We start from the raw sequence: 15,605 nt of genomic DNA on the forward strand, positions 1-15,605 counted from the left end.
GTATTTACAGTGGACAGAATAATTTTCATGGACCTTATAGGTACTAAATATTTTGGAAGTTTAAATTCGTATAGGTACATGATTTCTTAAAGTGTTCCTCAAGATTATATTTACATAGTGAGGGGAAGAAAAAAGTCATATTTGGAGCCATATAGTGACATATCTGAGACCTTTGGATAATTAGAAGGGAACTGATTCTTTTAAAGAATAAGGCTGCTTGACAATTTTAAACTTGTTTTTTCAGCAAGTAATTTGCTATGGGTAAATCTACATATAAAATTTATTGATACTTTTTAGGGTATCTTGGATATTCCTTAAATGCCTTTAATACCCAGAATTTAAAATAGCATGTTAATTAGATAGATTTTAGATTAAGCTGATAAAATGTATGTGATATTTAAATTTGTGAATATCTTATTGATCAATTTACTTAATTCCTCAAACAGCAATAGTCCTTTTCATAAACTTTTTTGGGGGATTCTGTTCATTGTGGTGCTGTTTGTGGTTGAGAGAATCAACGATACTAAGACAAATATTGAAAGGCATTATTATAGTGTTCTTGAGAGAAATGGACTGACCTTTCCCCCTGAATCTACTTCCTAAGTCTTTAGTGCCATCACAGGTCTGTACATGTTGCAACCTGCTAGACCTTATTACCATGGAAAAGACAAAGGAATAATAAATGTTTTAAAAGGAGCAAAGAAAAGTTGCAAATATTAATAAATTATTATTGACCTCTAAGCCATAAAAAATACAAGGAAGTCTAATATATAATTCTTACCTTCACAGATCTTAGATTAAAATTGATGGTGCTCAGATTCTATATCACTTTATTCAAATTATGTCATAACTCTTACTGCCATATAGTGCACCATATACTGGGCTGGACATGAAGAATACAGGGACAATCATATTCCTTGCACTTCTGACAAGTGAACTGATGGTTAAAATATAGGTTATTATGTGTTACAGTAGGAAAATATTCAGAATACTGTGTAAGAATAGAAAAGGGGTTAAGAATTGAGATTGAAGGATCAGAAAAATGTTGAGGGAAAGAAAATAATGTGCTATGCAAACCAAGAGAAACTTGAGGCAAGAGAGAATGCACTTCATATCAAAAGGTCCAAACATGACAGTGAACATGATCCATCAGGGGTATTAAAAGTGATTGAGCATGGTTGTAGCATAGAATGTAAGAGCAGTAGTGATGGGAGGGAAGCCTGGAGAAATAGAAGAAAATCTTGAATGCTTTACTTAGGACTTTAAAAGTAAACAATAAATATATGCAAAACCATGAATAAATTCAAATATGGAAGTGCTATGACTGATTTTGATTTTTAGAAGAATATTTTCATGGAACTTTTTAGAAGTGAAATTGAATGGTAAGGATCTTATTAGAAGAATATTTCAGCGATATAAGCAGCAAATAATAAGGGCTTGATCTAAAGCAGTATTAGTAAGAATGATAAAATCGGGATAAGATTCCGTGGACATGTAGGAGGAAGGTTAAGTAGAATATAGAGTCTATTTTAAAGTGTTATTAACAACAATAATAACCTATCTAGGCATTTTCTGTATGCTGCCCAGTGTGATAAGTATTTTATTTAATCTTCATAAAGACTGTAACAGTATGAAGCAAGTATTATGATATCATATATATTTAAAGCTTAGTATTCAAATCTGGCATGGCTGACTATAAAGTTCATACTTTTAAACACTCACTATGCAAAATGCATTTCTATATAACAAATACTTGTTTACTCTGGCCAAGGTTTGTAATAAAAGTTTTTTTAATATTAGTTCAATTTCAAATGTGTTGAGTTTGATATGCATGTGAGATAATAATAATGAAGTACTAACAAAAGTGTGTGTGTGTTGAATATATAAATTTTATAGTCATCAACCTATAGTTGTTACACAAATATTTCAAAGAGAGTGATGAAATGTGGAACAGAGATTATTTGTAACTTTTCTGGAGAAACCGTATAGAGAATAAGAGCTCTGAAAGAAAACAAAGAGAAGTAGAAACATAATTTCTTGGAAGCGCTATAAGGGAAAAAAGTAATAAATGAGATACAGAATATAATAGTCTCACCTTTGGCCAATTTTAAGTAATACATGGGCCATATTTTCCACTGGCCTTAGCAATAAAATCATCTATATCATTAGTAAGGTGATGCAGGCAGAAGCCCGTTTGCAGAGATTTAAAGTAGTAAGGATATTGCAGCAGTTTCACTTGAGCGGGATCTGCAAAGACTGACATGGCATGAGTTAAACAAGAGATGGTCTGCTGAGTAAAATTGGATTGGAAGAGTGGCAAGAATGGGATAATAGGCATAGTTCAAAATACTCCAAATTTATAAGCCAAGATTCAGAGATAAAATATTTCAAATATGTTCAAAGTATAGGATTTAGCTTTCCAAAATAAGGATAAAAATTAAGCATACTTTCCCTAATGGAATATTGCAAATAATTGGTTACTTAAGGAGGCACATGTGATGAATTGTTGTGGATGTCCTTGAAATGGGTCAAATGAGTCTCATGAATCAAACATAGTGGGTTTTGCTCGTATTTGGAAACAGTTCACTTTAACTTTTCTAGAATTTTATTAATTGCAAAATTTAAGGATTTTTAAGGGGAGGAATACCAATATTTCTATTTATAATTGTCTATGGGTGTCTAGTGAGGAGGGGAGCTATATTCAATATTAAAAATTATAGAAATTAATTATTATATGAAGTAAGATTTAGGTAGAATATCTATAACACCAGAAAATACCAAATTTTTTTTCATCAATCATAGTTCCTCTGTGTTTAAATGTAATTAGAAATATGTTTCATGCACTTGGGTACAGCTAACTCCATAATTACACTCAAGTCCCCAGTGTAGGTTTTTCCTAAGAAAAAGGAAAAATTATGGGTTTTCTTTTCTAATATATATATATATTAGAAAAGAAAACCCATAATTTTTATATACAGGCATTAGGGAAAGAAAGACCAATAAATCACTGGAAACTCTATATCATATATATATATTCAGCCAGCTGTCAGAGCCTATGCAAATGAGAACCTCAAATGAGCTGAACTACTTGTAGTTCAGTGCAGTGTTCTCTTTTCCATCTCAGTTAATTGTACCTTTAGAGATGACTCAGATTTGTTTATAAAAAAATGAAAGAAGAAAGAAAATCCTCTATTTTTTCTGAATAATTTTGATGAGCTTATATTTCTTGTGATTCTTCTTGGTTTTTTTTTTTTTTTACTATAAACTATTTCTTTGAAGAAATTTTCTTTTAAGTTTTTTTTCTCATTTATAACTACTGGATTTTCTGTGTCAGAAAGGAAAAGTCCTTTAAGTCGGAGAAATGACAGTTAAGTATCTGCAAAACTTATCGATGTCATTTTGCTCCCAAGAGAGATATTTTTTTCTCATTTCCCTAATGCCATATGTTTACCAGAGAATGAGATTTTACAAGCTGAAAAAATAGAAAACATGTGAAGGCCAGGAAAAAGGACTTAGATTCTTTCCTATTATCACTGTCTTTTAGTCTTTATGTGTTTCCGTGTAACTATCTATAAAGTGGGTGTTAAGATTTTGCCACTCTCACTTTTGTACCAAAGAAATTAATAAACTATTTCCTCTGAAATTATTTGAGGTTTCCATAATGAATATCTTAGCTTATATACATAAAATATATATAAAGTAATATATTAATATGAAATAGCATATATATATATAAAACATGTCACAGTGTCACAGTAAACTTTTTTAGGTATTTACAATAATTTTACATAGAGGTCAGTTTGTAATATGGTGAGTCTGTGCTTAACACAGTGTCATGCACAGGCAGAAAATAAAGAAAAAAATAAGAAGCATATGAAATGACAAGTTTTAAATATACTTACTATTATCCATCAACATGTTCCTATACTCATTAATATTTTTAAAAATCAGTGAATATTTCTATAGTAGTTAGGAGAGAGTAAGCTACACTGCGGTATCAAATAAAGTCTAAAATCTTTATGGATTAACAACATAACCTCTTCTTGTTCCTTATTTTAAAGTCACACTCATGCTTATGTATGGTGACAGATGGTAGCTACACTTGTCCCCAGCATAGCATAACATATAGTGAAGTTGAATCATTATGTTGTACACCTGAAACTAATGTAACATTGTGTCAGCTATACTCAAGTATAAGAATTTAAAACAATAAGAAGTAAAAAATAAATAAATAAAATTCACATGCCTGTTAACCTGCCTTTCTCCTTTTTGAACCTGGCCTGTTTTGTTTGTTTTTTGTTTTGTTTTATTTTTTTGTTTTTGATTTTTTAAAGTTTTATTTCTTTATTTTAAAGAGAGAGAGAGTGCATAAGTGGGGGCTGGTAAGGAGAGGAACAGGCAGACTCCACGTTGAGCATGGAGCCTGATGGGGAGCTTGATCTCATGGCCCCCGGAGATCATTACCTGAGCCAAAATCAAAAGCTGGAGGCTCAACCAGCTGAGCCACCTGGGTGCTCCAAAACTGCCCTATTTTGGACTCATGAGTCTGTAACTTCTCATGAAAGGTGACAAAAAATATATGAGCTCGCTAGATTAACTGAGACAAGAGATAATACACCATGTCTATCTTTCAATCTTGGGAATTAGACATGAACCCACTGAGATGCAAAGTGGCCCAAAGCCACTCAAACTTTGCTCTATCACTAGGAAAGTGAGCTTATTTGGTAATCTCATAGCATTGTTCATAATTCCTCTAAGAAATGTAGTTCGCAAAAATAAAGTTTCACAAACAGAGGTTATTTAAAATAAATTAGCAGACACAAACACAGAGAAACAAAAATTGGTATTTTAATAATTTGAGATACATTAACCACTTAACTAAACCTGAAGCATGTTTTAGTTCAAACATAATGGAAAAAAAAATATTCTACAAAACTTTCAGTATTCTGAGTCATGACATACCCATGTTAATAGTTTGAATTTAATCCCACTGTCAAGAGTTACCTTTTCTTTTGGTAACAGTCTTTATCTTCTATTTCCTCCCTCCCTCTCTCACATTCACCCAGAGTATGTTCTGTCCTTGAGAAGCATTAGCTTGAGATTTGGAAGGGAATCAACACCATTTTATCTTTCCCATCAGCAGTGATGGCAGTTACGTGGATTTCTCAGGGTCAGTCTTTTTCAGTGTTTTTTGTTGCTTTATCATGCATCCACTTTAGAGTGAGAAATAGTTTGACATGCAGAAGTTTCCTGAAAGTTCCTGATTTCTGAGCAGCAAATACTGTCTTTAGGATATTTAATTCTGAAAGATGGAATAGGGACTACCATTCCACCACCAACAACAAAAAGAGGTCCATACCCTAATCCCTGGAACCTGTGACAAACCAGACTCTGCAATTGTGATTAAGGCTAAGGAAATTAAGATGAAAAATATTCCTGGATTGTCCAGGACGGCTCAATCTAACCATACTAGCCCTTGAAACCTGATAAACATTCCTGTCTGGGGACAGGGATATGTGAATATGGAAGCAAAGTTAAATATGCAACATTGACAGCTTTGAAGAGGCAGAAAGGAAGCCATCAGCCTCAGGCAGCTTCAGCAAACCAACAGACTCTCCCTTAGAGTCTCCAGAAAGGAATACAGCCCTGCTGACATCTTAGCCTGAAGAGAACTATTTTGGACTTTGGACTTTCAGAACTGTGAAACTACACATTTGTATTTTTAAACCATGGAATTTGTGATTTGTTTGGGCAGCAATAGTATACATAAAGGTAATTTTCCACATTCTAGATAGAAATAAATATAAATTTTTAAGGAATGACAAAATTATGGATTGTATAAATATTCACTTTAATTGTCCATAAATTTGAATCTGCATTCATATTTTAGTGGATATTCTGATAGAAATATATTTTATAATCTCCCCATGTCTGTCAGTGTACCCAAATATGTGATTGGTACCTGAAGGTTAGAGGGAGAGGTCTTAAAAAGGAAGAATAAAGGATAAATGAAAAATCTTGGAGAAAAGAACACAGCATCATTTTCTTTTGGCCTGCTCTACTTGTGTCAAAAGGATTCCTTCAGGGGAAGGGAGGAAAAAAAAAACATGAAATCAGAGAGGAAGACAAACAATAAGAGAATTTTTTTTTTAATTTTAAATTTATTTTTTTTCAAGGAAACAAACTGAGGGTTGCTGGAGGGGCAGGAGGTTGGGGGATGGAATAACTGGGTGATGGACATTAAGGAGGGCATGTGATATAATGAGTACTGGGTGTTATATGCAACTGATGAATCACTGAACTCTACTTCTGAAACTAATAATACACTATATGTTAATAAACTGAATTTAAATAAATAATTCTTTAAAAAAGAGGATCCCTTCATCTGAGGTGGACATCATGTCTTCTTTCTTTAGGAAGTTTATGTGGATCCTCATTTCGCCAATAGTAAAAGCTAGTCTTCCACTCACCAGTTATAGTAGCAGAATGTAAGAAATCTCTGCCAATTTAGCAGCAGAATATTAAAATTGTATCATCAGTGAGGAATTAAGATAGCAGAGGAGTAGATGACCCTTTTTTCAGCCGGTCTGCTGAGTCGAGTTGGATAGGTACCAGACCATCCTGATCATCCACGGAATCAGCCTGAGACGCAGGAAGATACATCTGGATCTCTACAAATGAACATCTCCAGCACTGAGAATTGAGGTACAAAGCATGGAGCCGTGAAACTGCGCACATATATCAGAAGAAAAATGGAACGGGGAGGGAGCCACCACATTTGGGCGCCAGGAAGCGGTAGCCACCTGCACGGGGGAGCGGGTGGACTTGTGGACTGGCACCCACGAGAGAGCAGACTGAGACCATGAGCCAGGGAACACATGTGACCAGACTGAAACAGAGCTCTGGTGTGCTCACTGGGACCAGATTGAGACCGGGAGCACCTGAGCGCACATGGGAGGCTGGTGGCTGGTGGTTGGCAGTGTTAGAAACACAAAGGACAGAGATGCGCCAACACTGGAAGTGAGGGCTGGGACGCCAGGTTTGGGACACACATCCCGGGATGCTGCAGGGTTGAGCAGCACCAACAGAAACAGAGTAAAAGTGGCCAGAACATCAGAGGAGAATGGTCTGTGATCCCTCTGTTCTGAGACAGAGGCTGAGATTCAGCTACTGCTGCTCTGACTCTCGGAAGAGGCACAGCAAACCACCAGGGAATGCCACCGGAGAAAAAAAGCCTGGAAACACTGGTTCACAGTGTGCCCATCCCCATCCCCCCTCCCAGGGGACACAGAGACTCTACCCAAACAGGGTTGCCTGAGTATTGGCATGGCAGGCCCCTCCTCCAGAAGGCAGGCTGAAAAATCAAGAAGCCCACATCCCTAAGATCAATATAAAGCAAGTGCGCACTGCCTGGGGCCTGGTCAATAATTTGGGCTCTGGACAACCCTGCAACCTCTCCTCATCAGAATGACAAAAAGGAGAAATCCCCCCAGCAAAGAAAAGACAATGAGTCTGTGGCCTCCGCCACAGAACTAATAGATATGGATATAACCAAATTATGAGAAATGGAGTTCAGAGTAACAATGGTCAAAATGATGTGTAGACTTGAAAAAAGTATAAATGAAAATGTTAATGAGAATATAGAATCTCTAAGGGCAGAAATGAGAGCAAATCTGGCAGAAATTAAAAATCCTATGACCAAATGCAGTCAAAACTAGATGCTCTGACAGCCAGGGTGAATGAGGCAGAAGAACATATTGGCGAATTGGAGGATGGGTTAGTAGAAGAGAAAGCTAAAATAGAATTTGGGCTAAAAAAAAAATCCATTCTCAAGAATGTATGTTACGGGAGATTACTGACTCAATGAAACCTTCCAATGTGAGAATCATCGGCATCCCCGAGGGGGGGAGAAAAACAGAGGTATAGGAGAGATACTTGAACAAATTGTAGCTGAAAACTTCCCTAATCTATCAGAGGAAACAAGCATTCGTGTCCAAGAGGCAGAGAGGACCCCTCCTAAACTGAACCACTACAATCCTACACCATGTCACGTCATAGCGCAATTCACAAATATTAGATCCAAGGATACAGTACTGAAAGCGGCCAGGGAAAAGAAATTTCTCACGTACCAAGGCAAAGGTATCAGAACTACGTCAGACCTGTCCACACAGAACTGGAATGAGAGAAAGGGTTGGGGGGGGGATTTTTAAATATCTTTCAGAGAAAAACATGCAGCCAAGGATCCTTTATCCAGCAAGGCTGTCATTCAGCATCGATGGATAGATAAAGACCTTCCAGAATCACCAGTCATTGACCAATTTCGTAACCATGATACCATGCCCTAAAGGAGATATTAAGGGGGTTTCTATAAAAGCAAAAAGTCCCCAAGAGTGATACAGAATGGAAAGTCACAATCTATAGAAACAAAGACTTTACAGGCAACATGGCATCATTAAAATCGTATCTCTCAATAATCAGCCTCAATGTAAATGGCCTAAATGCTACCATAAAACCTCACAGGGTTGCAGATTGGATAAAAAGACATGACTCATCCATTTGCCATCTACAAGAGACTCATTTTGAACCTAAAGATACATTCAGACTGAAAGTAAAGGGATGGAATACCATCTTTCACACCAATGGACTTCAACGAAAGCTGGGGTAGCAATTCTCATATCAGACAGATTGGATTTTAAACTACACACTATAGTTAGAGACACAGAAGGGCACTATATTATTCTTAAAGTATGCATCCAACAGGTGGATATGACAATTATAAATATATATGCCCCCAACAGGGGAGCAGCAAGATACACAAACCAACTCTTAACCACAATAAAGAGACATATAGATAACAATATGCTAATTGTAGGGGACCTCCACTCTCCACTATCAGCAATAGACAGATCACCTAAGCAAGAAATCAGCAAAGAAACAAGAGCTTTGAATGCCATACTCGCCTATTTGGACCTCATAGATATATATAGAACACTACACCCCAGAACCAAAGAATACTTGTTCTATTCTAATGCCCATGGAACATTCTCAAGAATAGACCATGTTCTGGGTCACAAAACAGATCTCAATCGATACCAAGAGACTGAAATTATTCCCTGCATATTCTCAGACCACAATGCTTTGAAATTTGGAACTCAACCACAAGGAATAATTTGCAAGAAACTCAAACACTTGGAGACTAAGAACCATCCTGGTCAAGAATGTTTTGATAAACCAGGAAATCAAAAATCAATTTCAACAATTTATGGAGACCAACGAGAATGAAAACACAACGGTCCAAAGCCTATGGGATACTGCAAAGGCAGTCCTAAGAGGGAAATACATAGATATCCAAGCCTCACGCTAAGGAATAGAAAAATCTAAAATGCAGTTTTCATATTCTCACCTCAAGAAGCTAGAACAGCAACAAGGGACAGGCCTAATCCACGAACGAGGAAGCAGTTGACCAAGATTAGAGCAGAGATCAATGAATTAGAAACCAGGAGTACAGTAGAGCAGATCAACAGAACTAGAAGCTGGTTCTTTGAAAGAGTAAATAAAATTGAAAAGCCACTAGCAAGACTTATCCAAAAGAATACTGAAAGGACCCAAATTAATAAAATTATGAATGAAAAGGGAGAGGTCACAACAAACACCAACAAAATTGGAAGGATGATTAGAAACTTTTATCAATAGCTTTATGCCAATAAATTAAGCAATCTGGAAGAGATGGAGGCCTTCCTGGAAACCTACAAACTACCAAGACTGAAACAGGAAGAAACTGATTTTTTAAACAGGCCAATGAATTATGAAGAGATAGAGACAGTGATAAAAAACCTTCCAAAAAACAAAACACCAAGACCGGATGGTTTTCCCGGGGAATTTTACAAAACATTCAAAGAAGAAATAATACCTATTTTCCTAAAGCTATTTCAAAAAATAGAAACAGAATGAAAGCTACCAAACTCATTCTATGAGGCCAATATTACCTTGATCCCCAAGCCAGGCAAAGACCAAATCAAAACGGGGAATTACAGACCGATTTCCCTAATGAATATGGATGCCAAAATTCTCAACAAGATCCTGGTTAATACAATCCAGCAGTACATTAAAAGGATTATCCATCATAACCAAGGGGAATTCATCCCTGGGATGCAAGGGTGGTTCAACATTTGCCAATCTATCAGTGTCATAGATTTTATCCAGAAGGAAAAAGCCAAAAATCATATGATTCTCTCAATAGATGCAGAAAAAGCATTTGACAAAATACAGCATCCTTTCCTGATTAAAACCCTTCAGAGTGTAGGGATAGAGGGTACATTCCTCAATCTCATAAAAACCATCTATGAAAAGCCTACAGCAACTATCATTCTCAATGGGGAAAAGCTGGAAGCCTTTCCCTTAAGATCAGGAACACAACAAGGATGCCCACTCTCGCCATTATTATTCAACATAGTACTAGAAGTCCTTGCAATGACAATCAGACAACAAACAGGGATAGAAGGTATCCAAATCGGCAAAGAAGAAGTCAAACTGTCTCTCTTCGCAGATGACATGATACTCTACATGGAAAACCCAAAAGAATCCACTCCCAAATTATTACAAGTTATTGAGCAATTCAGTAATGTGGTGGGATATAAAATCAATGCTTAGAAATCAAATGCATTTCTATACACAAATAATGAGACTGAAGAAAGAGAAATTAGGGAATCCATCCCATTTACAATAGCACCAAAAACCATACGTTACCTTGGAATTAACCAGTGACGTAAAGGATCTATATTCTAGAAACTATAAATCACTGTTGAAAGGCATTGAGGAAGACACAAAAAGATGGAAAAATATTCCATGCTCATGGATCAGAAGAATTAACATAGTTCAAATGTCCATGCTAATCAGAGCAATCTACACTTCAATGCTACCCTGATCAAAATACCGATGACATTTTTCAAAGAACTGGAACAAATAGTCCTTAAATTTGTACGGAACCAGAAAAGGCCCTGAATCTCCAAGGAACTGTTGAAAAGGAAAAACAAAGCTGGGAGCGTCACAATGCCGGATTTCGAGCTGTACTGCAAAGCTGTGATCACAAAGACAGCATGGTACTGGCACAAGAACAGATACATAGACCAATTGAACAGAACAGAGAACCCAGAAATGGACCCTCGGCTCTTTGGGCAACTAATCTTTGATAAAGAAGGAAAAAACATCCGATGGAAAAAAGACAGTCTCTTCAATAAATGGTGCTGGGAAAGTTGGACAGCTACATGCAAAAGAATGAAACTTGACCACTCTCTCACACCATACACAAAGATAAACTTCAAATGGATGAAAGACCATGATGTGAGACAGGAATCCATCAAAATCCTAGAGGAGAGCACAGGCAGCAACCTCTACAACATAGGCCACAGCAACATTTTTCATGACACATCTCCAAAGGCAAGAGAAACAAAAGATAAAATGAACTTATGGGACTTCATCAAGATAAAAAGCTTCTGCACAGCCAAGGAAACAGTCAAAAAAACTAAGAGGCAGCCCACAGAATGGGAGAATATATTTGAAAATGACACTACAGATAAAGGACTGGTATCCAAGATCTACAAAGAACTTTTCAAACTCAATACACGAGAAACAAATAAACAAATCCATAAATGGGCAGTAGATATGAACAGACACCTTTCCAATGAAGACATACAAGTGGCTAAGAGACAAATGAAAAAATGTTCAAAATCATTAGCCATCAGGGAAATTCAAATCAAAACCACACTAAGATACCACCTTATGCCAGTTAGAATGGCAAAAATTGACAAGGCAAGAAACAACAATTGCTGAAGAGCATGTGGAGAAAGGGGATCCCTCCTACATTGTTGGTGGGAATGCAAGTTGGTACAGCCACTCTGGAAAACAGTGTGGAGGTCCCTTAAAAAGTCAAAAATTGAGCTACCGTATGACCCAGCCATTGCACTACTGGATATTTACCCCAAAAATACAGATGTAGTGAAGAGAAGCGCCATATGCACCCCAATGTTCATAGCTGCATTGTCCACAATAGCTAAATCGTGGAAGGAGCCGAGATGCCCTTCAACAGATGACTGGATTAAGAAGCTGTGGTCCATATATACAATGGAATATTACTCAGCTATCAGAAAGAACGAATTCTCAACATTTGCTGCAACATGGACGGCACTGGAGGAGATAATGCTAAGTGAAATAAGTCAAGTAGAGAAAGACAATTATCATATGATTTCTCTCATCTATGGAACATAAGAACTAGGAAGATTGGTAGGGAAAGAAAGGGATAAATAAAGGGGGGTAATCAGAAGAGGGAATGAAGCATGAGCAACTGTGGACTCTGAGAAACAAACTGAGGGCTTCAGAGGGGAAAGGGTGGGGGAATGGGATAGGCTGGTGATGGGTAGTAAGGAGGGCACGTATTGCATGGTGCACTGGGTGTTATACGCAACTAATGAATCATTGGAGTTTACATGAAAACCAGGGATGTACTGTATGGTGACTAACATAATATAATAAAAAAATATTAAAAAAAAAAAAAGGAGAAGTTTTGGTCCAGAGATGCCTGGGTGGCTCAGTCGTTAAGCGTCTGCCTTTGACTCAGGGCGTGATCCCAGAGTCCTCGGATCCAGCCCCACATCAGGCTCCTCCACTGGTAGCCTGCTTCTTCCTCTCCCAGTCCCCCTGCTTGTGTTCCCTCTCTCACTGGCTATCTCTCTCTCTGTCAAATAAATAAATAAAATTTAAAAAAAAAAGAAGTTGTGGTCCATATATTCAATGGAATATTACTCAGCTATAAAAGAAAACCGATTTCTCAACATTTGCTGCAACATGGACAGCACTGGAAGAAATAATGCCAAGTGAAATAAGTCAAGCAGAGAAAGACAATTATCATATGGTTTCTCTCATCTATGGAACATAAGAACTAGGATGATCGGTAGGGGAAGAAAGGGATAAAGAAANAGAACTAGGAAGATCGGTAAGAGAAGAAAGGGATAAAGAAGGGGGGGGCAATCAGAAGGTTGAATGAGGCATGAGAGACTATGGACTCTGAGAAACAAACTGAGGGCTTCAGAGGGGAGGGGGTGGGGAAATGGGATAAGCTGGTGATGGGTAGTAAGGAGGACACGTATTGCATGGTGCACTTGGTGTTATACGCAAGTAATGAATCACGGAACTTTACATCAAAAACCAGGGATGTACTGTATGGTGACTAACATAATATAATAAGAAAACATTAAATAAAATAAAATAAAATAAAATTGTATCATCAAAATAAATCATCTTTTCCATGTAACAACTAAATAAATTGCCAGCAGGTGAATTAACATTAACTCATAGCTGACTTATTCTGGAGCATCCTTTTATATCCAGGGCACTTGAAAAGACAAGATGTTTTTGTTAGTTAATGCCCAGTGTAATTAGCTTCCATTGAAATATTGATTTTACATTAAGGAAGATAAATGCTAAAGTATTGGCAGCTAAATGTTGTCTTTATGAAGACTGACATTTTACAGATAAAAAGACATTGTGCTGTCATTGTAATGTCACTTTTGTGCAATAAAAATGTACAGTATTTTCTGTATACAGCATACCTAGTGTAGTGCACCTGGACTTTTAATTTCTTGGTTGAAGAAGCCAGGTCAAATCTCTACATCTTGATTAAAGAAACATGTAACCCTACTTACTTATTTATTTCAGGGAACATCACATACTCATTTTTTTTTTGTCCAAGAAAATCTACTCTTAGGAAACTTATAGCACTTTCCAACTTTTCTCAAATTGAGCTCTGTCTAGTAACTACAAGTGTATTTTTTATCTTGGCTTGATTAATAACTATGATGATATTTTTAAAAGCAAGAGATTGTGGAATCAATGAATGATAACTTTCATTCTGTTCTTTCTCTTATATGTGTATGTGCATACTGGTGAAAACACATGTGTGTGTTTTCCTTTGTGGAGAATGGTTATGAATAAAGATTTTGAGTTATTTTATGGAAATTAGATTATTATTTTCTTGGGATGTTAAGTGAATAACATAAAAATTAAGTTCTTTAAAAAAATCTGCTAACAATATAGATACTGAGTTTTGTAATCAGTATTTCTTAGAAAATGTGATGCAGAGAATAGAAATTTGCATGGTCAGAACCCTACAAGAGGTCATTTTTAATTAATATTTTTATAATAGTGTTATAATCATTTTTCTGGACCAGATTTGCCTGAGTATTTGGACATGTTACAAAACAGTTCCCCAAATGACATCTCTAGAGTTGTCTTTGATCTTTCATTTCATAGATCTATCTGCCTGATAGACATCTCTTCTCAGCATATTAATGGTTTTGGCTAAATTATTTTAAGTAAAATAATAATTTTATCTAAAGCTACTATATTAGTTACACATTTCAAAAGACTTCTTTGTTTCTGTGCTTCCCATCAAGTGAATATCAGCACCAAAGAGTGGCTTCCATCTTAATGCACCCTCTATCTCATCTTTGTTCATCTCTTCAGTGTTCTTTGGAAGCCCTGCCTATTCTGTGCCAGGTTTGAGTAGAGCAAACTTTACCTAACCCTACCTTCCTAAATGCAAATGTCAGTGTTTCTTTAAGAGGTCTAGCATACTTCCTCAGTATCGTGCCTTGAAGCAGGGCTTGGATCTCAGCTATTTCTGAGACCTACAGAACTGTGACCCCTCTGATCCTTGGAAATCTCTCCAAGTTGCCTGCTTCTCAAAGGCAATCCTTTTTTTAAAACACCAAACAAATCCCATTCACTTAGTTCAAGCTTTTTGCAAAAATCTGCTCTTTCAAGATTATTTTTGCCTACCATGCTCCCTTCTTAGGACTCATCCCAAACCCCACCATAATTCTTAAGGCAAAAAATCAAAAAGCTTTACTTAAAATGAGATAAAAATAACTGAGAAAAAGATGAAATTTAATATCATCCCAAAATATATTTGGTTACAAGTGTGTGTGGTTTTGTTGTTTATTGTATATGCTTATTGTTTTGTACATTTGTATTTCCAGTTGTAGCTTGATTTGATGTAAGATGATAAATTGGTCTTTTTTTTAAAAAATTACTGCCAATATGTTTTGTTTTCTCAGAAAGTTATTTCTGATATGTGCACAAACTATTCAATAACAACAATTTCATATCAAAAGTAATATATGTTTTCAACTATAATATATAATATAGTGTGCATATATACATTTTACACACACACACATACACCAACAATGGGGTGAACCGTGTGGTGCATAAAATTTGTTCCCAGGTAGTAATGGAATCCCACAGCAAGAAACACAGTAATAGAAGAAGACCTAGACTCACACTTGCACCCACCTGGCGTTTCCAGGCTCCTGCGGAGCTTCCAACCCCTCTGGGTCCAGCCTCAGGCCCATGGGCCCCTTCAAAGGCTAAACACAGCCGGGACAAAGGAGCAGAATGGGCTGGTGGTGCCCGGAGTAGAGAAGCAGACTGGGCCACTGGATGTCCCCACAGTAAATCTTCCAAGGTGAGCCTGTTCTGGCCTGCGAATTGTGCAATAAAGGTCACCAACCAAAAACAAAAACAAAACAAAAGTCATATATATATATATA

This window comes from Ailuropoda melanoleuca, chromosome 7 (genome assembly GCF_002007445.2).
Source record: "Ailuropoda melanoleuca isolate Jingjing chromosome 7, ASM200744v2, whole genome shotgun sequence".
Lineage (NCBI taxonomy): Eukaryota > Metazoa > Chordata > Mammalia > Carnivora > Ursidae > Ailuropoda > Ailuropoda melanoleuca.